Here is a 27,978-nt window from a genome sequence, read left to right on the forward strand (position 1 = left end):
TCCTTCATATACTTTTGATGTAATATGCACCAAATATCCCTGTAGGTCTCAGGAATATTTACAATTATTTGCATCTTTGGGAAGAAGTATTTTCTTTGCTAAAGATGTATGAGTGGCTGGCATATACACACCAAAAACAAACAAATGACACCAAAAACCTAGCTGGTGATTCAGTACTTAGACTTCAGACTTCTGAAGCAGCAGTCCATGTATTAAGCATTAATAAATCAATAATATGTATTTCACAGTGACTATTAACACTTCAAAGATCTTTTTTTTTCTGGTGTACTGTCCTTTTGAATTTTGTTCCAGATGTGCTAATTCAATCATTGGAGCCATTACTATTGAAAAGTTCAAGACAGAGTTAGAGTCTTTGATGAAATCTTATGAAATCATTTTGACTGCATGAGGCCATTTATCTTTGAAATTGGCAAAAGATCATTTTTGTCATGGAGCTTGTTCCAGAAATAGTCCCTCATCTTAGAAGGAAGAAAGCTTCATCCCACAATGGTAGAGAACCATTATTCTGTCATAGGCTTAGGGACAACTGACCTCCAACACAGGAATTAATAAGTTTGAAAAGGAAGATGAATAAGTCCATTCTGAATAAAAGCTATTCTGGCTATAAAAATGTCCATTGTGTTGGCAGTCAGTTTCAGGCATGATTGGAAATCTATCCAATCCCCTTCTCTAGCTAGAAGAGAGAGTGAGATAAAGTGATCCATGGAATCATGTGTCAGAGGTTGACAGGGGGAGGGGAAGGTATGAGTGAGAAGCAGATGCAACAAGTTCAAGAAGTTCTTTCCTGGAGGTGGTATAAATCAAGAAGGGAGAATCAGTCTCAGTTGGGGCTAATGAAGGACTAGAACTTAGGTGAAGGGGAACCTATAGGGACACCTGACTTAAATTGGGGTGCATGGAAAGGTAGATAATAAGGAAATCTGAGGATGAGGAATAGCCGAGCAAACATCAGAAGGAGAGATGTTGATGACTTAAAATTATAACACTTACATTTCTTTTCATGCTTTTGTTTTATGAGACACAGGGAGAACAAGGCCAGAGCTTCTCACTATCATGTCATATGGCGATCAAACCCAGGGCCTGAAGCATGCAAGATATGTGCTTTCTAACTGAGTGATTTTTCTGGCCCCAAACACCTAAACTTGGCTAGTATATGACATAGAGCCAGAAGTTTATTTCTGAACCACACCAGGGCCTGCTAGTCGTAAATGTAAGCACTGCTTTTTCAAAGTCGATATATAACTTATAGTTCACATAGTGTCTCCTTCTCCTTATAACTTGAGCATCTGCGTATTAGTCATTATAGCAACAAAGAATTTACAAGAGGTTTTCAAGAACCAGAGAAATTTTCAAGAGAGGAAGAGAGCTGATTAATAGAACACCTACATATTTTTTTATCTCTGCATCTTTTTACAAGCTCTGAAAATCCTGAACTCAGGGTGAAAACTTAAAATATAAAATATATTTATTATAATTATTACATTAGACTGTAGAAAGTAGCAATTTATAGATCAGTTATCTTTGTGTTGATAGCAGATTTCTTCATACCTTTACCTGTATTAAAATTATTCTCTTTTTTTTTTAGTCTATGTTTAAACAAAGAATCACAAGTTGCCACTCTTAAATGTTCAATATCAAATAGCTTCATTTGATCTTGAGTTAGAAAATAAAATTGGGAGGGTGGAGGTAGGAAGAAATCACATCTTAGAAAGATCTCTGCTCAACCAGCAGCCTGAAAGAGCACAAGCACCATCACTGAGTCTGAATTAAGAGAGAGTTGAAATCTTACTCTTAATATTAAGGAATGTGTAACATTCTGTTCTAGGAAATTGGCCAATCTGAAAACTCTCCCCAGAACAAAATAGCTGCTAATATTTGAAAACGCTCAAGCATCCTGTATAGACAAGACAGAGAAGTGTTGCTTTCCTTTAAAGGAAGCAAAGGCACAGATCTATATAGACCAGGTCAAAATCTATATCTGGGATAGAATGAAGGCTTTAATCAATTTAGGTTTATTTTCCAAAGAAAGAAATTGAATGCAATGCTGTTGCTTAATGAGTTTTAATTTAAAAGCTAAGAAACGTGTACACAGACCTTTATTCAGTTTATTCTGTGGAAAACTGGTACTTGGGAAGACTTGTAATACTCTGAAAGACTGTGACAATTACCAGAAAAAATATGCAGAAAATAGAAAATTATCTCAGTTCAACAAACATAGGTAGTAAATCTGTCATTTTTTTTTTAATGCAAGTTATTTTAACACAGGAAGTCACAAAAATATCTTAGACTCTGGGCTTTATCAATGATTTTTGTTTTGTTTTGCCTTCATTCAAGAATCTCTTTCACGTTATTCATGGTATATCCAGCTTAACCTCTGGAGATGCTTGACCAATGTGTGAACAGAGGATGCAATTCTGTAAACTTTGTGATCTAAGAAACAGAATGCATGATTTAACATTCTAAGTATATAGTCCACAATAATTCAAAATTTCAATTCCATGTAGTATAATATATCTTGTGTGGCCTGGGGTGTTGGGAGCAATAATTTTCCAGGTCCAAAAATATCTTTTATATTTTTTGTTGAGGTTGTATTCTTTTGAGTTCCTTAATTAACAATCAACACTTTAATGTAGATTTATTGCAACCAGATAAAAATGGTAAATAAAACTTCCTTAGGACTATGAGAAACCAGAAAACAGCGTAGTTTTTTTCTGTGACCAGAGAACAAATAGGAAATGAGCCCCTGTTTTTACCTTAAGATTCTGACCATATGTCTGCTTGTATTTTTTTTTAGATCCACAGAAACAATGACATTTCTCCAAATATACTGCATTTTAAAACTTTTCAGGCATTATAATATTCTAACCAGTGTGACAGTTCTCAATGACTCACAGAAATTTATATGAAATTTATTTTGCTATAGAAAACTAGTAGCAAAACAGGATTTAGCAGAACTGGTAGATGCATTCGTATCTGTTTGCTCTAGCAAAATCTCTCCTAAAAGACAACTGAGAAGCAAAATGATGGACCCTCAATTCCTCATGAGAAAAACAATGTAAGGGGTGTTTTAAATTGCCTTTTTAAGTATAGTAACTTTGCTATAAAACAAGATAGTTCATTTTTTTTGCTGATGGCTTTAAAACCCGGGAGAGTTTTTTTCTGAAAGCAACATGACAACACCAACTGGCTCCTGAAGTATTTTTTTTTGTACTTGTCATCCAAACAAGGTCTTTGAAATGAAATCATTCAAACAGGACCCTCAGATAAGTGTGAAAATATGTATGTATGAAATTATTTACCACAGGATTAAGAGAGATGAAAACAACCTCAAGGAAACTTTGGAAATAACCTAAATGTCAAAATGTTTGAGAATGCTTCATTCTTAGTTTAGTCATTTAGTTAGCTCTAGTCTATAAAAAATATTCATTTAAAGGTTATATTACTTAAGCAGACTATTAAGTCAATAACAAAATGTGTTATCCATCCTTGAGTTTTTTGCAGTTTGCTGTCTGGATATCCCAGTGTTGAAAAAAAATATGGGTAGAAAAGTGAATTTGGTATATGAATTTTGTGACTTATGAGTTGTGTGTGTGTGTGTGTGTGTGTGTGTGTGTGTGTAAGAGAGACAGATAAACTTTTGATGGTGTGCTTGGTGCTATCAAATACCAACAAAATATTAGACGCAGGATGGTAATAGATTGATATAGAGATATACATGAAGATGTCCTTAAAATCCTTACTTCCAAAATTAAACTTTTTTAAAAACATGATCTAGTTTCAGAGAATACAGGAAGTTGGCAGTCGAACTTGGGGAAGATACTCCTGCTCAAAAGTAATACAAGGTAACTGGAGAAAAGACATGGAACATCGCAGAGCCGGGACACCTATCTGTCATAGCCTTAACCCCATATCAAGCCCCTGAACAAAAGTATACATCTATGCCTTTATGTACATCTTTTCAAATTATTAGTTTTTAAAGCTGAGACAGAGATAGAGAGGGAAAACAAGACGCCATAGTACCAAAGTTTCCTCAGTACAATGGGGACTGGACTCAAGTCTGAGTCACACACATGGCAGAGCAGCATACTAGCCAAGCAAGCTAGTTTACTGACCCACATCTTTGTAATTTATCTGTACCCCAACTTCACATATTTGATTCATCAAATATGGCTCCCATAGTCACTTTGTCATTATGTTTAAGATGACAATTTAGTAACATTTTTTTTTTTGCCATTAGAACTGTGAATTTATGTCATTAGAGAAATAACCCTTTTGACATTGGCATATTGCTTGTAGTAAATTGTTTCAGATCACATTAACCAAAATCTCTGTTTATTGTTTGGTATCCACCGTGTTAGATCTCTGCCTTGCTGTGTGACTGGTTGATGTTCTAGATGTAGGTGTTATTAAATATGTTTATTATTGTTTGTTTTTCATATAATTTCTCCAACACACACACAGTTCCTGGCACAGTCTTGTGTATTTTGTTCTGTCTCATCATATCTCCACTGGTTTTCCAGAAGTTGTGCTTGGCACCCTGAACATTTTCTCATCTTATTTGCCTCTTACGCCAACCTGGTGGTGCTTGAATACGTCCTCAGTAGAGCACATCAGTGATCTCTCAATTAATGGCTTAAAAGTAGGGATCGGCTACACTGACTCAGAACATTAACTTGAGTAGAGATCTAGACTTAGTTAATATTAGCAGATCCCTTTGGGAATTCTGAGACCAACACCATGACTGGCATGGGTCCACGAGTACCCATCTCCAAATAGAAAAGCAAGTGAATAAAAATAAGACCACAAAGCTGAGCATAGAGAGTTATAATTAAAAAAAGATAGAAGAAATATATCTAGTTCACAGAGCCAAGCAGTTTTAATGTCCAAGTATCTTGGGAAGAAGTTGCTAGAAGTTTTAAGTTAGTAAGAGTCAATAAAATATAAATGTACTACAAGTGGTAAGAACCTTAAAAGTTTCTGTCTTTTCAATTAGATAGGAGAACAACAAGAAATGTGTATATTCTATGTTAGTTCTTCGGTTTTGTGATGTAAATACTAATTTGATATTCTGATAAAAACTCTGAGTAATTTAAAGCTTGAAATGAAAATATTCATTTTTGAGTATCTAATAAATAACAGATATTGTTAACATATTTTTGCCTAGAAGTAATAACTAGTAGCTATGGACGGTTTGATATATTCCAGACAATGCTCTAAATATTACATTAAGTTATTTAATACTCTAAAACAGGTAAAATGTTTACCGTTATTACATTTATTTTACATCTGAGTATTACAAATTTCAGAGAGATTAATAAGCTTTATTCTCATATATAGCTAATAAGTTATAGAATTAACATGTGTGGGGGCCAGGTGGAGCACCTGGCTAAGCGCACACATTACAGTGCACAAGGATCTGGGTTCAAGCCCCTGGTCCCCACCTACAGGGGGAAAGCTTCATGAGTGGTGAGCAGGACTGCAGATGTCTCTCTGTCTCTCTCCTGAACTATTTTCCCTCCCTTCACAATTTCTCTCTGTCTCTATTCAAAATAAATAAATAAAGATTAAAATTTTTAAAAAGAATTACATATATATCCATATAGGTAATTATTTAAATGTACACAGATACATTTTATACAAATATATATATATTATGAAATCATTTCTGAAATTATTATCTCCATTTTAAGCTCTTCAGTTATATGGAATATTATTACTGGCAATGTTTCAGTAATTTGTTACCAAACTGGTAAAAAATTGTGCAATTAAAAATCAAACTCAGCTCCATTGGACTGATAAGACTGTTCCCTACTTTCTCAAGTCTCTAAGCTGTAGAAAGGATATAGGATTTTTATGAAAAACTATGGAAAGTCATTGTAGGATGGAAACTAAATATTGGCCTAATATCCCTTTACAAAATTTCAATTTAAGGTAACAATCAGGCAACTTGTATCACGTCCTTTGCTTACCTTAGAGGATTTTCTATTTTGAAAAGTTCTTCAAGATACATACTGAAACTGGCATTATCTATCTTGTACAGATAGATGAAGAGATATTTTTTTAAGGTAAAAAGAAATCCATCCAAGGTCATCTGGCTAATTTAGTACTAAGTAGAAAATGTATTGCAACTCTTAAGTTCAACATTCACTTCATACTATGTCACCTGAATATAGCTGCTGGTAATTATGTTAATATCACAGTAGTTGACAGTAGAGACAGCTGCAAGGTGGAGAGGATCATGGGACAGCAGTGGAGTTTAAAGGTAAGGCACCTGATAGATGTAAAACTCACTGCTGAGATCTCGGCTTATTGATGCCTACTCTACATCGCCTGAGCTAGATCAGTGAATCACAAGTGACCCAGCAGGAGCACATTTGAACCAACAGCTCACGTTCAAGGGCAAGAGGTGTACTGGAAGAAGGAAAATCCATAACTTGAGTGTCTGCAGACTTTGAGGCAGTGTCTCCCTCTTTCAACATGCTTGTTCCCAGATCTTTGGTTGTATGGTTTTGCTTGTTTTCATTCTTTATTCAACTAATTAAAATATTATTACATATGTGAAAGATAGTGTTTTTACATGAGACAGAGAGAGAGAGAGAATGGAGAGAGATGAGCCAGAACATCACCAAGGATTTAACTGGGAACCTCAAGCTTGTTTTATAAAAAGTTGCAATCAGCATTCAGGTTTATAATTGAAACCGATTCTTTTCTAAGTGGAAAAAAGATTCAATCAGAAGTAAATAAACAGGAAGAATCAAGGACTCAACTAACAGTAAAGTTGGGAATTACTGTAGGCTACCATGTGGAAAAAAAAACAGTCTTTCTCAGAGTACTGTGTGATGTGTATAGACTGCCAGGGAAAATTTTCTATCCCCCACCCTCATTTTCATTTTTCCTCCCTTTCTTTCTTTCTTGATTTCCTTTTTCCTTCCTTCTTTCCTTCTTTCCTTCCTTCCTTCATTCCTTCCTTCCTATAACATCCAGAGGTATGGAACTGAATAAGAAAAATCATTCCAAGCTAAAGTTACACCTTGGAGAAATAAATTCTGTTATATCCATGGACACATGCATCCATTGTAAGATAACTCTATGAGTGGTAGGCAGAACAGGAAAACTTAGCAGAAGTTCTTATTCAGTATTTATGCATTGTGCTCTTAAATCCAATATAAATGACCAATAATTTCTCAAATAGTCTGCTCTCTTAAGTTATTCAAATACCATTAAAGGGTAAAATGAAGGGAAAGAGAATTCCTAAAAAATACCATGCTATTTCTAAACAAAATAAAACCAGGAACACTGATCTATACCCCTATGAAAAAAATGGAGGGAGTGAAAAAAGAAAAGGTTACAATGCACTGTAAAACAGTAACTTGACTATGGAACAGATTTATGATGACATAAAAGTTTTAAATAGCATAAGAGCTTAGTCTCCTGTACAAGACAGTCTGAGGACATTTACAATTTTATTTTAAAAAATAAAAGCCTCTTCTTGAGCTATTGTGGCACCAGAGATGCCCTGAAACCTCAATAAAAAATCTATTTTTATGCTTTTACATGGGAGAGAAAAGATTGAAAAAATATATAGTGCATATAATACCAGAACTAACCTGCATATCTGAGTTGTAAATATCTTCACTAGGTGTTCCTGAAAAGGGCACAAATGGAATTGTCAGTTGCTGAAACTGATTCAGGAAACAGACTTCCATCTGTAGGAGTGATTTCTTAAAATCTAGGGTTGTATCTTTATATCACACTACTAAAATGTGGCTTAATGGTATTTTTTGACCCAAAAGGATTGTGAAATATTCAATAAAAAAAAAAATGCCTGTCCCTTTTTCAGACAGCTGACTTCCTTGATCAGCTAAGCCAATGTAAAGAAGAGAGCTTTATGATTGCTTAATTATAAATGTACTCATTCTCAAAGAAACAGACAATGCAAGGCAAAACTTTACTCTTCTGTTTTCTATTCCAGCTGATTCAAGGACTCTGAAGAGGAGAAGAAAGAGCAAATTGCAGGTGGATAAGGGCCAAGTGTCCCATGGTAGAGGAAGATGACAAGTCTCTAGAAAGTATGGTGCACTGACATTTATCATGTGTACAACATCAGTTGTGTAATTCAAGATTTCCCCCATAAGTTGATTAAATAAATTATTAATTTACAGTGCTCTTTATTTTAGTAGAAGGAAAGTAAATTAAACACATTTTGTTTGAAGATATATTAATGCCTATAGATAAAGACAAAGGATTTAGAGTCTGAACACTTGACTACTCTCACAGAATCGGGAAACAGAAAAATACAGAAACTTGAGGTTTTAGGAAAACCAAATCTGAGACTTCCAACAAGATGTTTTAGAACCAGGAACACTCAAAATTCTTTGAGCAGAAACCCAAAGAAATTTCTGTGACACTCTGAATTTGGTAATGAGTAGCTACATTTCAAATAGTTGGTCTTCAGACATATTATCTAATCTGAATAAAAAACTATATAAAGAAATTTGCTAAAGAAGTTGGGCAAATTATTGTTATTAGTGCACCAGTGATACAAGATAATGGAGAGATAACTATGTGACTATAATGCCTGAATTCTGATTAAAGACAATTCAGTTCATAAGAAATATTGAGTCAAAGGCATCCTATGCCAAATCTTATTCCTCATAGAATTTACAGTATGATGTATTTACAAAAGTTACAAAATATCTGTAATATAGTGAAATTGTTCTATAAAAGAGGAACAGAAACACAATGTTAACCCTTACTCTAGAATTTAAAAATGACTTAATTGACTTTTAAGTTGCTTTAGCCTTAAAAGATGAACAGAATTTTCAACAGATTTGAGGATTATAGGGAAAGAATCAAGGTAGGAAGTTTCAATCTCTTCAAAGACATAAGACAAAAAATATAATTGGCATGTTGAATGTAACTGAATGGGACTATATAAATCAATAAAAATGGAAGGTGACATGATTTAGTAGTAATGCTGTTGTAGTTGACATAGCTTATCTGGGATGGTTTCTGATTTGTAATGCAGACAAACCAGACTTTAGTACACTGGTACATCATATGTGAGTACTAGGGCATTTGGTACTGTAGTGACTTTCTTTCTCCCTCACCCCAGATGGAGAAAAAAAGCTGGCTTGGAGCAGTGAAGATCTGGCAACACCAAAGAAATGCTGTTATACTGAGGTGGGTTAGGACATAATATTTGGAATCTTTTAATGCAATGTTGACGAGCTTACCTAAGGAAAACTAACTACTAGTGTAATATTGAAATAGAAAGTCATTGTGGAAGGACTTCCAGGATGAGTGGCCATGGAGTAACAGGGAACAGAGCATATCCTCCACCACCACCCACAAACAACAAATAACTACAACTATAGACCTTAACAAAATCCACCAACTACAGCTGAGACATCCACAGTCTCAGCCACCATATTGCAGATGGTATCATGGTTCATTCTGACTTCCCTGGGCAGACAACCACACCAATGTGTCTTGGAACCTCACTGCTCCAGAGCCCTACCCCACTAGAGAAAGACAGAAACAAGCTGGGGTTATAGATCCACCTGCCAACACCCATGTGCTGTGGAGAAACAATTACAGGGGCTAAGACTCCCACCTTCAGCACAACAAGAATAATTATGATCCATATTCTCAGTGTGGGAGAAATGACGTTGGGAAGATGATCAGATGGCTCAGAACTCCAAGTCCAGGAACTGGATAGAGAAGAGGAAAAAGGGAGGGACATTTGAATGTAGTAATAGGTGTATGTGTGACTTGGAAAGGAAGAGAAGATGGGACCTTAAAAAAGGGCAGATACATACAAATATAGACAGATAGTTGTATAAATAATAGTTAATCCATATCTGCAACCTTGGGAGAACTGCTGTAGCCTACAATGGAGGGATGGGGGTTCCAGAACTCTGGTGGTAGAAACAGCACATAGATGTACCCCTGTTATTTTGTAATTTTGAGAATAAACATTAAATCACTAATAAAGAAGAAAGTCATGTAGAGTTGGTAAACATTTGCTAGTAAGGAGTAGAAAATCTATTTATTTTCTTTCCACAGGGTGATATAATTATGTACTAAATGAGATGGGGAATTCTAATATATAAGATGCAGAAAATTTACTGGAATTACTAAAATTGTATTTCATTATATTTGAAAATAATCAAAATTCTAGTTTTATTTAATGACACTGCAATCAATACAATAAAGTAAAATTAAACAATTAAGTATCTACACTGCTACATATATATATATGTACTTATATATTACATAGATAAAGGCAAAAAGTTGAGCTAGTGAGCTATTTCTTTAATTGTCTGTAAAAGACATGTTACAATTAATATTTTCTCATCAAATCTAAACCATAAAAGCATATATATTTCATCTTGAGGGTAAATAGTTCTTTTCTACTTCTAACCAAATATATAAGTGAGAATACTAAGCATGGAAAAATATACACAGAGATGGGTCAAGTAGTAACAGTTTTCAGTAGCTTTTAACTGAGATGCATATCATACTATGATATGCCAAAAATATATATTTACTGGGGGGTGGAACCAAAATGGTGACTTTGGAGCCACAGTTGCCATGAGCTCCAAAAGGCAGCAGCTTGCAACCCTGGATCCACTGGATAGGGTAGGATACTGGGCTGTCTGTAGAAGGGTGAACATGGGCTGTTCAGAGTAACACCAAAATACAGTCCCATAACTCTCTCTTGGGCTAACAAATGGAGGTCAGGGGGACAAAGGAAAATCCTTTGATTATTTCTGAGCTCACCACCCCCATCCCAGTACCAGCCTCTAGGGGCAGCACATATGCTCCTAGCAGGCTTCCCACTGAGCTATTTTCTTTACCGGGATTCCTGGCTCACCAGGGGTGTCATTCCAAGCCTCTTCCTTTAACTTCTTCTTCCTCTTCTCCTTCTCCTTCTCCTTCTCCTTCTCCTTCTCCTTCTCCTTCTCCTTCTCCTTCTCCTTCTCCTTCTCCTTCTCCTTCTCCTTATTCTTATTCTTATTCTTTTTAAGTGACTGGAGCTCTATTTGACTGCCACCTCTCCAGATTCAAAGGAGGTCTTGAAACTTTACATCAGGCTCAACCTGACGCTGCTGACTGGCTACGGAAGAAGGGCAAACGCTAGAAGAAGAAGAAAGTGACAAAATACCTGACCAATCAGAGTCTCATCCCTGCTTGGACTTCTCCACTCAAACTCTAAAAGCCAGAAGAGAATGGCAAGATATCTATTGAGCCCTGAATGAAAAAGGGTTTCAACCAAGGATAATATATCCTGCTAGACTTTCATTCAAACTAAATGGAGATATTAAAACCTTCTCAGGCAGACAACAGTTAAAGGAGGCAACTATCACCAAGCCTGCCCTGAAAGAGGTACTAAAAGACCTCTTATAAATAAGAACATCACTATAATACTTGCCATATATCAAAGCAAATAAAAAAATTTGAATAATGGCACTACAGTACATTCAATCCATAATACTAATAAATGTCAGTGGATTAAATTCACTCATTAAAAGGAACAGAGTGAGAGGATAGATCAGAAAACACAACCCAAACATATACTGTTTGCAAGAATCCCACCTGACCCAACAAGAAAACACAGACTTAAAGTGAAAGGATAGAAAACTATCATATAAACAAATGGACCACGAAAAGAACAAACAAAAAAAGCAGGAACATCCATTCTATCTCTGACACCATAGACTTTAAATAAAATAAAGTAATAAAAGATATGCAAGGCCATTACATAATGATTAGAGGATCAATCAACCAAGACGATTTAACAATTATTAACATCTATGCACTCAATGAGGGACCATCTAAATACATCAAGCACCTACTGAAAGAACTAAAAAAATACATCAATAATAATACAATAATGGTGGGAGACTTCAACACCCCACTATCACACTTAGATCAAAGAACAAAGAAACAAGAGAATTAAATGAAAAGATGGACAGACTAGACCTCCTGGACATTTTCAAAGCCCTTCACCACAAAAAACTGGAATACACATTTTTTTCAAATCCACACAGCACATCCTAAAGGATAGATCACATGTTAGGCCACAAAGACAGTATCAACAAATTCAAGAGCATTAAACTCATCCCAAGTATCTTCTCAGACCACAGTGGAGTAAAGCTAACATTACTAAAAGTCACAGAATTTGGAAACTCAACAACATACTGCTTAAGAAACGCTGGGTCAGAGAGGCAATCAAGCAAGAAATTCAAATGTTTGTGGAAATGAATGAAAAGGAAGACACAAGTTATCAAAATACATGGGACACAGCTAAAGCAGTATTGAGGGGGAATCTCATAGCCACACAATCACATATTAGAGAACAAGAAAAAGCTCAAATAAATTACCTTCCTGCATGCCTTAAGGACTTAGAGGAAGAAGAACAAAGGGACCCTAAAGCAACCAGAAGGACAGAAATCACTAAAATCAGAGCAGAAATAAACAACATCGAAAATAAGAGAACCATACAAAAGATCAATGAAGCCAAATGTTGGTTCTTTGAAAAATTAAACAAGATTGACAAACCCCTATCCAGATTCACTAAAAAAAAAAAAAAAGACCCAAGTTACATAGCCACACAATCACATATTAGAGAACAAGAAAGAGCTCAAATAAATTACCTTACTGTACACCTTAACCTTAAGGCTCCTAAGTTGAATATGGGCCACAGACCAAATCAAATCGATGGGGTTTTCAGTCAACAAGGCTTATACACCTTTGCCACATAAGGGAGCTACTCTCTTCCCTGATTCAGCTTTCTGTCCCTTTCCCAGCCATGACATCACCTCCCCAGACAAGAACTTGGATACACCTGCATATCAGATTTCAGGCTCAGAGAAAAAAAAAAAAAAAACACTAGTACAGCTACAGGCCCCTTTGAAATATAACTAAAATATGCCTACTAGCTATCTACAAAATGGAGGATGCCCCCCCCCCCCCGCAACACTTCATCTGCACTATTCCAGCCTTTGGGTCCATGATTATTCAACAGTTTCTTTGGCTTTGTATGTTAACTCTCTTTTCAGCCACCAGGTTCCAGATGCTAGCATGATGCCGACCAGACTTCCCTGAACAGACAACCCCACCAATATGTCCTGGAGCTCTGATTCTCCAGAGCCCCACCCTACTAGGGAAAGAGCGAGGCAGTCTGGGAGTATGGATCTATCAGTCAACGACTAGGTTCAGCAGTGAAGTAATTACAGAAGCCAGACCTTCAACCTCTGCATCCCACAATAACCTTGAGTCCATACTCCCAAGTATAAAGAATAGGAAAGCTATCAGGGGAGGGGATGGGATACGGAGATCTGGTGTTGGGAATTGTGTAGAGTTGTACCCCTCTTATTCTATAGTTTTGTTAATGTCTCCTTTTTTAAATAATTTTTTAAAAATATCTATCTCTATCTCTATCTATATATTTACTGCCACCAGGGTTATCAGTGGGGCTCAGTGCTTGCACAGTGAGACCTCCACTCCTGATGGACAGTTTTTTAATTTTTATTTGATAAGAAAGAGAGACATTGAGAGGGAAGAGGAAGATAGAAAGAAAGAGAGACACCTGCAGCCAGCGCTGTTTCACTGCATGTAAAGCTTCTCCCCTGCAGGTGGGGACTAGGGTCTTTGAACCAGGGTCTTTGTGCATGGTAATGTGTGTGCTTTCTCAGCTGCACCACTAGCCTGCCCTCAGCAATTAATTTTAAAGCCAATTCCCAGATAATGTATACACACACTCATACACAGAAATATACACACACACCTATTATTACTATTCAATTTTTACATGTTTCTTGTTCATAGACTCTACTAGAATATTAGAAGGGACAGTGTGCTCTTTTTATCATTTTATTCCTTATGTAATAAATAACTGTTTAATAAATACATGAACATAATAAAGATATGGATGAAAAATATAAGGTGAGTGAAGAATGCTAGCAATATTTTATCAAAATGCATTTTATATATTATATAAATTTGTACTACAAGAGTCCATGAGAATGTGTGTGTATGTATGTGTGTGTGTGTGTGTGTGTGTGTTTGCATCTGGTCAATATACAATCTGAAGATGCCCAGAACTTCCTAGCATATAAATATAAACAAGATCACAAGACTAGCAATACATTTTCCTCCATTGGCTTTAAGACTAACTGTACAGATGAAATACTGGAGCCTTAAATTTGCCCATTTATCTTCTCTGCGAATCAAACAATATTGTCTCAGAGGGGAGTGTATTCTGACACAAATGGCTCTACTGGTCTAATGTGAGAGTGGTATTGTATTACTTATACACACAAAGCATACCAACACAAACTTATAAACAGTTCTTTATGCATACATACACATGTGCCTATGAGTATGTAGTAAATATAAATTCAGCCTTACAGATTCTACATCTGAATCTATCTGCATTTTACCAGCTGTGTAAATGTGATCGAGTCACTTAGCCTGTCAGAAAATCAGACTCTTCATCTAGAAATGGGGAATTCCAATAGATTCATAGTATTGACAGATTTATTGGTCATGGTGTCAGCCCTGTGCAAGTGACCATGACTGGCCATAACATGTGGTGATTTGTAGTTTCACTGAGGCATGAAATTGAGGCACATGGACAAAGGGCTGTTGTGCAGAAATGAACCACTGAGCTGGGGCATGAGGCCTGTTAACTGCTCAGCAACTAGCTACATGATTTGTTGACTTCTGCATGACCCTTTGTAGACTAGTCACTCTCTGGAAGGAATTAACAAGTTTTGACATGGAGGTTAGGTGGGGAAGAAATGAACAAATTACTGGTGCTGGTGGGTGAAGGTGAAGAATGTCCATGAAGACTGTTCAATCTAATGAGGTCATACAACAAAAAAGCAGAAGTCTGACAACTTTTTCTGTGTACACCCCAAAAGATCTCTGAGAAACTGTGCCCCCTCACACATCTCTAAAAGGACATCTGAAAATCTCTGTTAAAAGTATAAATACTTACAACGGTCATTTCTAGCATGCTACAAATGTTAGTGGACTTAAATAAAAGTATTATGTCATTCTAAAGTCTGTTTGACCGAATCTGAATCATAGTGTGTTGATAAACATCATTGTTCATTGGAAAAATACACGAACTTGCTCTTTTTCAAGATTTAAGCTCATATTTTCATTCCATTCACTCCCACAGTATTTTATATTCATAATAAGTAATATATATTTTAAAGTCTATTATTTATCACTGCATTACTTTGTCACAAAAATGAATACATTTAATTTTTTATAAATTCCCTAGGGTCGTAAAGCACTGTTTAAAAATATGTTGAGTTGAATTATTGGTATGATTTATAGAAGTATGTAATAGAAAGTAACTCCACAATCCTCTAATAAACCTGAAAAGTTATTAGCATAAAAGAAAAAACTTACTGGAAATGTATCTCAATAAGCTACATGATGCTTGTTTTGTGGAAGAATGTCACTTGCTTCTAGACTGAGTTAAGATTCATCATTGATTATTCTATTCCTAGTTTTGTCTTTACAGATCGAAATGCTTAAAAAAGTGTTGTCCACATAAAAATAAACAAAGAAATGGAAGGATTTTTATTATGTTGGCACACAATTTATTGAACACTTTCCAAGTTATCTCCCATAGTAATTTATCATTAAAAATTATTTTAATGATATAGCAGCCAGCAACCCAATCAAGCTTGCCTTCACTTATGATAAAACAATTGACAAGTATTGGATTTGAAAAGGATCATGCCCATTAATTTAGATCATTTACTTTCCCCAAATCTACAATATTTCAGATTGTCCTAATTGTAGGCATTCAAATGTTTTTTTGTTTATTTTTATTTTTATTATTATTATTTTTTTACCAGAGCACTGCTCAGCTCTGGTTTATGATGGTGTAGGGGACTGAACCTGGGTCTTTGGAGAATCAGGCATGAGAGACTCTTTGCATAACCATTATGCTATCTACCCCTTCCCAAAGTCCCAAATATATATTTTTTTCTATTCTATATCAGTTACCATGATAATATTTGAAATAGGTAAAAGACAGGCTTTTCTTTCATACAATGAAAGAAGGTTATGGGGTGGGGGGGTGGGCAGGTGGTAGTAAGCATGCTACCATGCACAGGGATATGAGTTTGAGTCCCTACTCCCCACCTAAAGGAGGAAACTTTCACCAGTGGTGAAGCTAGCAATACAGGTGTCTGTCTGACTCTTTCCCTTTCTATTCACCCACTCTCAATTTCTTTCTATCCTGTCAAATAATAAAGAAGAAAATAAAACTGATTGCAAGTCATGATAGATTCATTTTTCTGGGCATGCAGCTCCAAGAATAACTTTGGTGGAATAAAAGAGAGAGGGAGAGAGAAAGAGTTTGGAAGGACTTGTTTAATATATTAGTACCAATTTTAGGGAACTATATATGTAAATGTTTATGATGTATAAACTGTTTTCTTGAAACTATCCAAGTACCTTCTTATCCCTTGGGAAGTTTCTGTATTCTGCAGTGAGTAAACTTAGACTCAGTAAGTGCCCCAAGTGAGTGCAAAGACCTAAAAAAGACACCATAAAGTACTTAATCAAATATTTTCCACTTTGGTCTAGACACCCTTCTCTTCTACTCCCTATTTCACTTCCCCCAGTCATTCTAAATCTAACATGGTCAGATATAGTAAAGACTACAAAAACTGGCTAAGGGGAAGAAACCAGAACACTTTAATGATGGCCCTTTTGTTCACTACCAGGCCACCCCATCATCTGGGACTCTAGTCAGGGAATCCTGTGATTCCAACATAGATAGATGATGGACCTAGATCTCTAATAGATCCCTCTCTTCACCATCACTAGTCACTTCCATCAGTAACATCATCATAAACCCTCTTGTGGGCCTCTAAAGGACCTTGCCCTCAATGTAGAACAATGGTGGAACTGCCCCACTCTCCAAAAGACGCTGGGTCAATATGCTCTGCCACTCGAGGAAGACTGGTCTGAAATGAGTATAGCCTAGAGTGTTCCCAGCTGGGACCATGGATTGTGAGCTTAGACTGACAGGGATGTATAGATTACACAGGCTTTTGTGTTAAATATGAATAGATATCAGCCCCAGGTCAGGTCGGTTGGGGCTTATAGTTAACAGTATCTAGTTTGAAGACTTTCAATATAAGATAAATACTAGCGGCAGAATGTATTTTATCAATAATAACATGGCACTATGTACTTGCAGATTTACTTTAACACTGTAGTATTTCTTTGAATTTTATAACTGAATTTTATACAATTTTATAATTTATAACTGAATTTTGTACAATTTGAGGCTACTTTTGTGATTTATTTACTTGTTATTTGTTATGAAAGAGAGTGAGAAAGGGAGGAAAGAAATCAGAGAACTGCTCAGCACTGGCACAAGGTGGTACAGAGGATTGAACTGGAGGCTTCTGGGTTCTCAGTCATTCAATTTACTGTTCTAACAGACTGAACTCTCTACGTAGGCCTCACATTTGCCCAATTTCACACCCTGGGTCATTTTACTTTGCCTTCCAAAACTGAGAGCACATGAGACACCCCAGCACTGGAACTTCCTCTGAAGTCATAGCACCTTTCATGCAGTGTTGTGGTTCAAACCTGCATTATCATCAAGGCAATGAAGGCACCCTGCCCAGTGAGATATCTCTGTGGCCCACAATTTGGGGTTCTTAATCTTAGGAAATATCACTAACCAATGTAGTACCGACTGTCCCATTATGAAGGATCAATCCTGGATTAAATAAGAAAGTAAGAGGGAAGAAAAAGGCTCCTGAATCTGAAATGAATATCATAGCATTGAGTCCCATGTGGAAGAGCTAATCTTCCTGTTGGAAAGGGAGGCGAAACCTCTAGACGGGTGAGAGAGCTCAGCTAGGGTCTTCTAGGCACCCCTATCTTCCTGAGAGTTTAAAACAGCCCTTTGGTGGGTGAAGGAGAAAATGCCTTATGGGAAGTCTCCCACTCTCTACATTGTGTATTTTGAAAATAAAGCCTTTTGATTTGCAGAAAAGTTGGCTGGGCAGAGTCCTGTGACTAATCACTCTGTGCAGTGGGCAGCAATCACCCCTATTCTACTTCAAAAATGCTAATAGTTTAGAGGAGCCTGTGTAGTATGGCACTTGCGGCCTAGGATTCTACCATTTCATAGTGGAAAGGTTCCTGACAAAGCAGCATTTAAGGGAGGCAGATGCTGGATCAAGAAGTTAAGTAAGCATCTGATAAACCAAATAAATATGAGCTAAGGTTTTTTGTTTATTTTGTTGTTGTTTTGGTTTAGTTTGATTTTTGTTCTTTAAAGAATTAGGACTGTATTTCCTGGAATCCAATCTAAACAGCTATGTTCAGCTAAAAGTTCTGAGGTGGGAGACAGAATCTGATCTCTGGAAGTACATTTTGTTTCCAAGTGGTTTTGCATTTCCTTTTTCTGTTTTCTGTTTTTGAGTTTCATGTAAATGTTTAAATGAGCTTTCAGTGAAGTAGGAAGAAAATGGCTTTAAACCCTCCGAAGCCCATATTACATCAGAGATCAGAGTGCCTCTGGAGAGCAGACACCAATAATTTTCTCACTGGCTCTGAATTTCCTCTCTCATCTCCTTCCAACCCATGCAACACACAGCTGCACGAAATGAAAGCTCTTAAAAATCAAAACATAATACATTCACTCTGCACCTTAAATTTTCCTAATTCAGTCCCACAATATACCTAGAACGGAGCTTAATGTCAGCCATGGAGCGTCAGTTGTTAAATTTTGTGAGCTGATTGTTAAACACAGTTGCTATTAAAAATTGAATTCTATAGCCCCTATCTTTAAATAAAACACATAAAAAGAACGGTGACAAGTAATCAAACTGAACACTTCCTATTTTTTTATTTCTTACTCTTATCTATATTCTATTCTCCCACTTGTATGGTAGAAAGCCTCAATGTTAACTTTTAACAGCCTGTCTTTTCTCAACTGTGCAGGCAGTGGCATCAGCAGCTAACCTGACACAGATAGGGAATTGTACTTATACCAGGTAAATTTGTAATATTATTGTGTGTGGGTGAGGGGCAAAAATATCAGGGCCTCTGAGGTTGGACATGGGTTATCTGATTGTAAATAACATTAACAGGAAGACTTCTCTCTGTCAAGAGCATCTTCCTCATTGTAGCAGGAAGACCAACTTTATTCTTTAAAAAGGAGATGAGAGAGGCTAAATTTGCATCTATAGTTTACTACAAGGTCTTTGGTGGACTGCCTAATTGACTCTTTCCTTTCTGCCCATCACCTCTCTTGATTTAGCTAAGTTACTTAAGATGGCATCTGAAGTCACGTGGGCAAACTCATTTAGTTTTACTCAGTCTCAGCTGTGGAAGCTGAAGTTATGTACGTTACTATCAAATTTCTTTTGTCCTTTTACTAGTTGGAAGTTTGCTTGATTATTGATCCAGCCTTTGAAAAACTCAGGACTCAGAATGATTATGAATTGATGAAATAGATTTATTTATACTAATTCATTCAATCTTTGATGGTGAACAAAAATTCTTCGTATAACATAATTTCAATTAAATGAAGTAATTCAAATAGATTTACTTCATCAATTTAGAAAGATTTAATTGATTAACTGGGGGATTGACTATAAGTAATATACAAAAAAATGTAAGATAATTTTCAAAGATAAGTCAGTTTGATTATCCCATACTTTAGTCCAGTTCTAAGTCTTATTTTGACAGGAGTATGTCGGTAAATACTTAATAACTAGATCCTTTTGGAAAAAGAAAAGAAAAAAAAACATGACATAGTGAAGAGACAAATAAAATCATTCTAATCCATTTTGATGCTATTGTAATTTTCTTTTTATATCATTGTCTTTCTGAAGAACATTGATCCAAAGCAATGTCATCCAACAATGACAATAAAAGCAAAAACTAATTCAAAATCTACATTCTTTAAAAACTTTTTCTGCCTCAAATTTTAACTTCTTTATTATTTAAGTGTGTAGCATGTCTGATACTATTATCTACTCACAAGTATTCTTATGGATTAAAAAAACTAAAGAGCACAGTTATTTGAGAACAATTTTTTAAGATAATCAGTAGCACTTGGGAACTGAAATATGCCAGTACTTCAAGGTTAATATTCTCTGGGTCGAATTGTTATAATGTCTATAGAACTTTTTCTGAACAACATCAAGGGATCTGAAAATTATGTTCTTTTCAGTACTGTTAGTAATAAGGATGTGACTATCAGAATTTGTCAATTTTCATGATAGAACATAAGTCAGAATAACATCTAGTATAGCTTTTTCCATTTCATTATTGACTTTAAGATCTTTTTTGAGTAGAAGCTATTCCCCAGCCCATCAGTAATAGAAATGGGTGCCATTTCATAAGCATCCATTGCCCAGATTTTCTGCACAGTTCTGGTAATACAATTTGAAATACAAAATTGTTTGTGCACTTATCATATAATAATTAGGGAATGAAATATTGACCAAAATAAAAACAAAGTTTTTAAAAAAGATTATTTCCAAAATGGGCTAGGAAAGATATCATAATGGTTATGCAAAAAGATTTTCATTCCCAAGGCTATGTAATCCCAGGTCCTGCACTACCATAAGCCATAGCTAGGCAGTGTTCTAGGGCTAAAAATATTTCCAAAATTAAAGAAGCAAATCCTGACTCAACTAAAGTCACACCCAAGATGGATGTTAAGTACACCATATGCCAAAAAGTGAGGAAATGCTAAATATTGGTTAAATATTATTGTCATAGTCAAGTTAATTTTCTGAGTCAAAACACAGGTAACTAGTCTGAACTTGTAAGATTCTTACAAGTGCTAAGAAAAAAATCTTTAAGTGAGGAATAAGCCATAAAGTCATGGGGTCATTTATACAAATCAAAATTAAAGAGTTGGAAATGAGAGGAATATTTCTTGGTGTACCTGACTATTGACCTTTTTAAGGCAAATTTTGCATGGTTCTGAGAAAGATGTCTTTGCATTTACTCTATATTATTTCTTTTTTTAAATTTTTTAATATTTATTTAATTTATTCCCTTTTGTTGCCCTTGTTGTTTTATTGTTGTAGTTATTATTGTTGTTGTCATTGTTGGATAAGACAGAAATGGAGAGAGGAGGGGAAGACAGAGAGGAGGAGAGAAAGATAGACACCTGCAGACCTGCTTCACCGCCTGTGAAGCGACTCCCCTGCAGGTGGGGAGCCGGGGCTCGAACCGGGATCCTTATGCCAGTCCTTGTGCTTTGCGCCACCTGCGCTTAACCCGCTGCGCTACAGCCCGACTCCCCTCTATATTATTTCTATCTTAAAAAAAGAAGTCCAGTTAGAACTAGGCATTGTGAGACATAATCTATAACAGTTTGGAAGCTCCTATTTAAAAAATCATACACTTGGAAAAATAAATGTACATTGAAGAATGTGTATATAAGCTCATGGAATAGCTCACTTGAATGGTGTACTACTTTGCCATGTGCACTGCCTAAGTTTGAGCCTAGCTTTCACTGCACTGAAGGAAGGGTTTTTGTTTTGTTTTGTTTTGTTTTACCCCCAGTGGTCTCTTCTACTCTCTCTCTCTCTCTGTGTCTGTCTCTACCTAAAAAAAATAACAATTATTTACTTATGACGAAAAAAGAAAAAAATATTCTCACAGTCTCAGGTATAGAATTATTTATTAATAAAAAAGAAGTTAGGAATAGGCCTCATTATACTGATCAATATCTTACTTTATTTCATACTTCTTGTATCAATATATTTTCAACAAGAATTCAAAAGGAAACTACTCATGAACCAAGAGTACCTGATTTTACCATTTTGGGGCATGGAGTTAAGTTATGATTGCTGCATCCTTGAAAGCACAAGAAGCCACTACTAGCCTTAAGTTAGCTTGGTATTCTCTTAAGAGTCTCTGATGGATCAAATACTACTTTTTTTTTTTTACATTTTATGATTCCAAATTAAGACTATTTCACTTTACTCTGTAACTGGAGCATTTACTTGGGCCTCAGAGATTTTAGTGAATTTCCTTACATGCTTTACAAATTATTAAATTTATTCATCATGCTTACATAAATGTAGAGTTTAACTCTCAGAGCCTCATAGAATGTGTTTAGAAGTGTTCCCTCTTCTATTTTCTGGAAGAGTTTGAGGAGGATTGGTATTAGTTGCTCTTTGAATGTTGTATAGAATTCATAACTATAGTGATCTGTACCAGGACTTTTGTTCCTGGGGAGGCTTTTGATTACTGTTTTAATTTCTTTACTAGAGAGTGGCCTGTTAGTTTACCTACTTCCTCCTCTGTCAAGGTTGGCAGTTGGTACAACTCGAAGAATGTGTCCATATCTTCTGAATGCAGTGCATTAGACCACTCAGCCCTCCTGACTTCCTAATGTGTCCATCTTCTCGGTGTCAATTCTATTTCCGTATAGATTTCCATAATAATCTTGCATGATCCTCTGTGTCTCTGCCTCATTTGTTATAATAGCTCTTCTCTTATTTCTGATTTTTTTTTTAATTTATTTAAGAAAGGATAGATTAACAGAACCATTGGGTAGGAGGGGTACAACTCCACACAATTCCCACCACCCAATCTCCATATCCCACCCCCTCCCCTGATAGCTTTCCCACTCTCTATCCCTCTGGGAGCATGGACCCAATGAGATCCATGGGTCATTGTGGGTTGTAGAAGGTGGAAGGTCTGGCTTCTGTAATTGTTTCCCCGCTGAACATGGGCATTGACTGGTAGGTCCATACTCCCAGTCTGCCTCTCTCTTTCCCTAGTAGGGTGGGTCTCTGGGGAAGCAGAGCTCCAGGCCACCTTGGTGGGGTCTTCAGTCCAGGGAAGCCTGGCCGGCATCCTGATGACATCTGGAACCTGGTGACTGAAAAGAGAGTTAACATACAAAGCCAAACAAATTGTTGAGCAATCATGGACCCAAAGCTTGGAATAGTGGAAAGAAAGTGTTGTGGAGGTTACTCACTGCAAACTAGTGTACTTCTGCTTTCAGGTATATATTTTGCAGTAGTTTATGGATATGTGTGAACATATGCTCTCTCTCACAGAAACTGGTGTATATCTAGGTTTTGGGACTTTGTTAGAAAGTGAACCACCTGAGATGAAATTAGAGTATACTATGAAAGGAAAGGTCTCACCTGAGTAATGAAGCTGAAGGGTTGTCATTCCACACGTGAAGTCTCTGGACACAGTCTGAGCTGAAGCATGTTGAGGTGGCAATGGTTGTGTTGATTAGGTTGTGATCGGCAGATGCAATAGTATTTGATATGGATTGGGAGAGGCATACAGGAAAGTGGGCCCTATCCAAGGGTTCCAGGACTGGGGGAAGTAGAGGCTCTATAGTGGAGATGTGAGGTTCCTGCTGTCTTAGGGTTCAAAAAGACAATCGATAGTTAATGTTATCATCACATTATTTGGTAATTGGGTTAACTTTGAAAAGTCCTTTTGTTAGGGTTTGCTGTACAGTACCCAGTATCTTGTATATAGCTGTGCTATTGGTTGCTTCTGATCTACTTGGTCTAGGCTTTTGAGAGAGTCCACATATCAAATATACAGCCTAAATATTAAAAAGACTCAGTCTGTGTTTTAAAAAACTTTGAGACATACAATTAATTTTCCCCCTCTCATATTAATTAACTAGTGATTTATATGACTACATTTTACTAGGAGTGTACATAAACACCATTCCCACCACCAAAAGACTGTGACCCATCCCTCCCACCTACTCCCACCCCCCACTGGCCCAGGAAGCTGCATGTCTACCCCTCACCACAGGGTTTGTACTTTGGTGCCCTACTTACAATTTGGTCAGGTGCTGCTTTTAGTTTCCCTTTCAGATCTTCTAACTCAACTTCTGTTGATGAGTTTTATCATAGCTTTCTCTCTTTTTCGGTCCTCTCTCTCTCTCTCTCTCTCATTCTTTCTATTTGTAAGTGTAGTTAGTGGTTTATCTGTTTTATTTATCTTTTCAGAAAACCACCTCTTGGTTTCATTAAACTTCCTAATTGTTTGTTTGTTTGTTTGCTTTTCTATTTCATTGATTTCTGATTTAATTTTAACTACTTCCTGTATCCTGCTGTTAGGTCTCTTTGTTGCTCCATTTCTGGTTGATTTAGTTGTATTTTTATATGACTTACTAGTGACTTTTCTCCTTTTTTAATGTGGGCCTATATTGCTATGAACTTCCCTTTCACCCTTTCAGGACTAGTTTTGCTGCATCCCATAGGGTCTGATAGCTTTATTATTATTATTTTCATTGGTATCAAGATAAATCTTTTTTTTAAATTTATTCTCTTCAATGACCCATGTATTGTTTAGAAACATGTTGTTTAGTCTCAAGACTTTGGGGCAGATTATTATTGTTGTTGTTGATTTCTAGTTCCATACCATCATGTTCTGAGAAGATGAATTTTGTAATTTTAGTATTTACATATTTGTATAGGCTGTCATTGTGTCCCAGCATATGATCAATCCTTGTGAATGTTCTATGTGTATCTGAGAAAAATGTGTATTCATTTCTTTTGGGAAGGAAAGTTCTGTATATGTCTGTTAGGTCCATTTCATCTATGGTTTCCTTTAAGACTGCTATGTCTCTATTGATTTTTCTGAGTAGTGTGTTAAGATCTCCTCCTATTACTGTGTTATTGTCAATGTCTCCCTTAAGTTCAATAAGTTTTTGTTTTATATAGTTGAGTGCACTTGAGTTTGGGACATATATACTTATAATGGCTGTGTCTTTTTGTTGGATTTATCTTTGACCCGTATGTAGCATTCCTCTCTGTCTATGCTTACTTTATTTTATATGAGAACAGAATAAAAAGTATATTTTATATGAGAACAGAATAGCTTACCTTGCCAATTTTTTTGTGACTCATTATAATAATAAACAGTAGCCTCAAAAAAAAGGTGGGAGGGGCGTTGACCAATTTGGAAGCTGTATTGGAAAGCAATGCTTATATACGTTACTGCAGATCCTCTGTTTTCAGGTGTATGTCATACACCTCAGCTATAGGAACACAAAACTAGGGTGCTCCTACATATGTCTTCATTTCCTTTGTTTGTCAGGATATTAGAGGCATTTACTGTTGCTTTGTCTATCTTAATTCTGTCCTCTGACAATTCCAGATTTGAGCCTTTACCATACTTCTTTTTTCTGCCTCTTTTTCTAATATTATCCTGAAGCAGCAGCTATGGATCACAAAATTTCATTTATCTTTTATGTCAACCAGAATTTTGCTTGAGTTCTATGTGACATTTGTTATAAAGTGGTTAACATTACCCAGTATGCATGTCTATCCCTTTTACTTGAATGCCAACAATAGGCTAGTTATATTTCTTTATTACTTGCACTTTACCTTTAACTCCTTTTTGTCTTTTCTTAGGGTGCATGTTTCCTGAAGACATATAGTGGATGGATCCTGTTCTTTATCTATTTAGCTACTCTAAGTCTAGGTAAATTTAGGCCATTCATATCAGGGCAATTATTGATGCATGTGGTTTGCTTACATCCATTCTGTTTTTGTTTTGAGTGTTGTGTTTCATTTCTATCTGATTTGGCATGTTTGTTAGTGTGTTTCTGAAATATTTATGTTTAGGCATTTATGGTGCAGATTATTTCTGGGCAGCAGGTAGCACTCTTGCTGTTGTCTCAGGGCTTAGCTTTATGTTGCTTGGAGGAGGAATGGGGGATGGATTTAGGTTTCGTTGTTGTTCTTCCCTTGAGCTGTTTTGTGCTCTGTGTGGTGTGTGTATATGGTTTCTCTATATGATTTTAATCTGAAATCAAGCCTCAGGGAGTTGCTGCTGGGCTGCAGCTGTGTTCATAGAATCAGGACTAAGGTTACCATTTAGCAGTCACCAGCTGCTGCAAATTAGATTTATGTTTTGGCAACAGACAAGACTTCTTTTGGTCACAAAAATTCCATGATATTTGGTGTGTCCTTGCCTGTAATTCATTAAGCTAACACCCCTGAAGTCATGGACTAAAAGGTCATAAGTTCCCTTCCCTCACTGCCAGCATTGTGTGTTGCATTCACTACTACTGCACCTAGAAAGAAAATGCTGCCATGCTCTGCAGGAATCTAAATTCTTTGTGTTTGATTTCAATCCCACACACCTTCTCACCCCAACCACGTTTGCAAGCACTCACCTGAGGCTTTGGTTTTTCTGCAAATGTCTCAACTTTAGTTGGTGAAATTTTGTTAAGTTCAATATTTGTAGATTATTTTGGGGAAGAGTCTGAGCTGGTAGTTGTTACTTCATGGTCACACCTCCTGGAATTCTAAAGTTTAATTTTCTTTCAGTTTTTGTTCTGACTTGACCAGCTGAAAGTGTTTTATCCAACTCATCCTCCTGTTCCCTGTTATGCTAAGCTACATACAATCATCAGTTCTCTCTGTTAAAAATGGATAATACTTCTTATTTCCAGTTTGATTCTCAGAACCCACCAAGCAGTTGTCTTAGGTATGCAGTAGAATTGTTTCCTTAAATGTATAAGATTGAATTTTTAATGGCATGTATTTACTGTTTCTTTTTTTTTTTTTAACTCTGGTGGATATTATTATAATAAGACCATACTAGTGCTTTCATTCATCTTAATAATGTCAGAATTTCATCTTTTCCCCCAAATCAACTATTTAGATTTAGTGGGATTCACACTGAAACATGGATACTGCCATCTTTAGATGGTCATGACTGACAGAAAATTATAGTCACTGACACTAGTCACTTCAGCTTTTGCTAACTTAAAAAAAATGATGACAATCTACAGCCCTCTCAAACATAGACTAGCATTTTCCCCAGTCAGATCATCACTTGGTTTTTTTGTTTTTTTGTTTTTTGCTGTTGTTTTTAGATGAGACCAGCTGCCTAGTGATCACTGAAATGTCAAGAAAAAAATTACATATTCTAGGAGGCAAACTCCCACAGCAGTCTTAAAAAATATGAAGAAACGATTCTATGCTTGATGTACATAGATGACTTCCATTAGCGTTAATGTCAGTTATGGACACAGTGACAGACAAGGCTGGTTACTAAATGTTTCTGCTTGTTTTTTTGTAGCTTGTAGACAGCAAAGAGACAATGACCATTAATTTTAAAAGGAAAATGTAATAAGGTGCAGAGAACTTTTTCATCTAATCAGACTTCTATATATTTATATATTATCTATGTTTGATCATAGAATGACAGAACTTCTCGGAGTATTACTTCTCTCAATTCTAAACACAATAATGGAGTTATTAAACCATAACTACCAGGATACAGGGAGCATTAACATAGGCCTAGGTGAAGGAGGATTATCATGGGTAGGGGGATTTATTGAGGAGGAGGGAACAATATGCTTCAGCTTTTGTTCTTCAGGTGCTCATAATTGCTTCTATTTGTGGCTTTAGTAATCAGGGAAGAAAAGAGTACAGGATATTCAGTCACACTGGCACTTCTGACCCCTGCCTCTGGTCCCTTCTTTTGGCTTCCTTTTATGTGCAGAGGGAGGGATGCTGCTTTCCCTTAGCTGACCTCTAATGGAAGTGACTTCATATTGATAAATTGGGTTGAACTTAATTGGCAGAACACTGTCAGCAGCTGACATGCTAATACTGAAATTTTAAAATAAAAGGCAACATCAGGGACTCAAATTTCCATCCAGTTTTTTTTCTCTCTCTCTTTCTTTCTTCCTTACTCTCTTCCTTCCTTCTAGTGGGAAAATTTTTTTTGTTGTAATTTTTATTAATGCTTTAAAAATGCCTAACAGGGTTATAAGATTATAGGAGAATAGTTCTGCATAGCATGTTCCCACACAGTTCTGTGTCCTTCACCCCTGTTGTGTGGTCCTCCCCATTCCCAAATTCCAAGATATCCATCATAATTTTCACAAAGTGTTACAAACAATTTGATTCCTTTTTTTTC

This window comes from Erinaceus europaeus, chromosome 14, assembly GCF_950295315.1.
Source record: "Erinaceus europaeus chromosome 14, mEriEur2.1, whole genome shotgun sequence".
Taxonomy (NCBI): Eukaryota; Metazoa; Chordata; class Mammalia; order Eulipotyphla; family Erinaceidae; genus Erinaceus; species Erinaceus europaeus.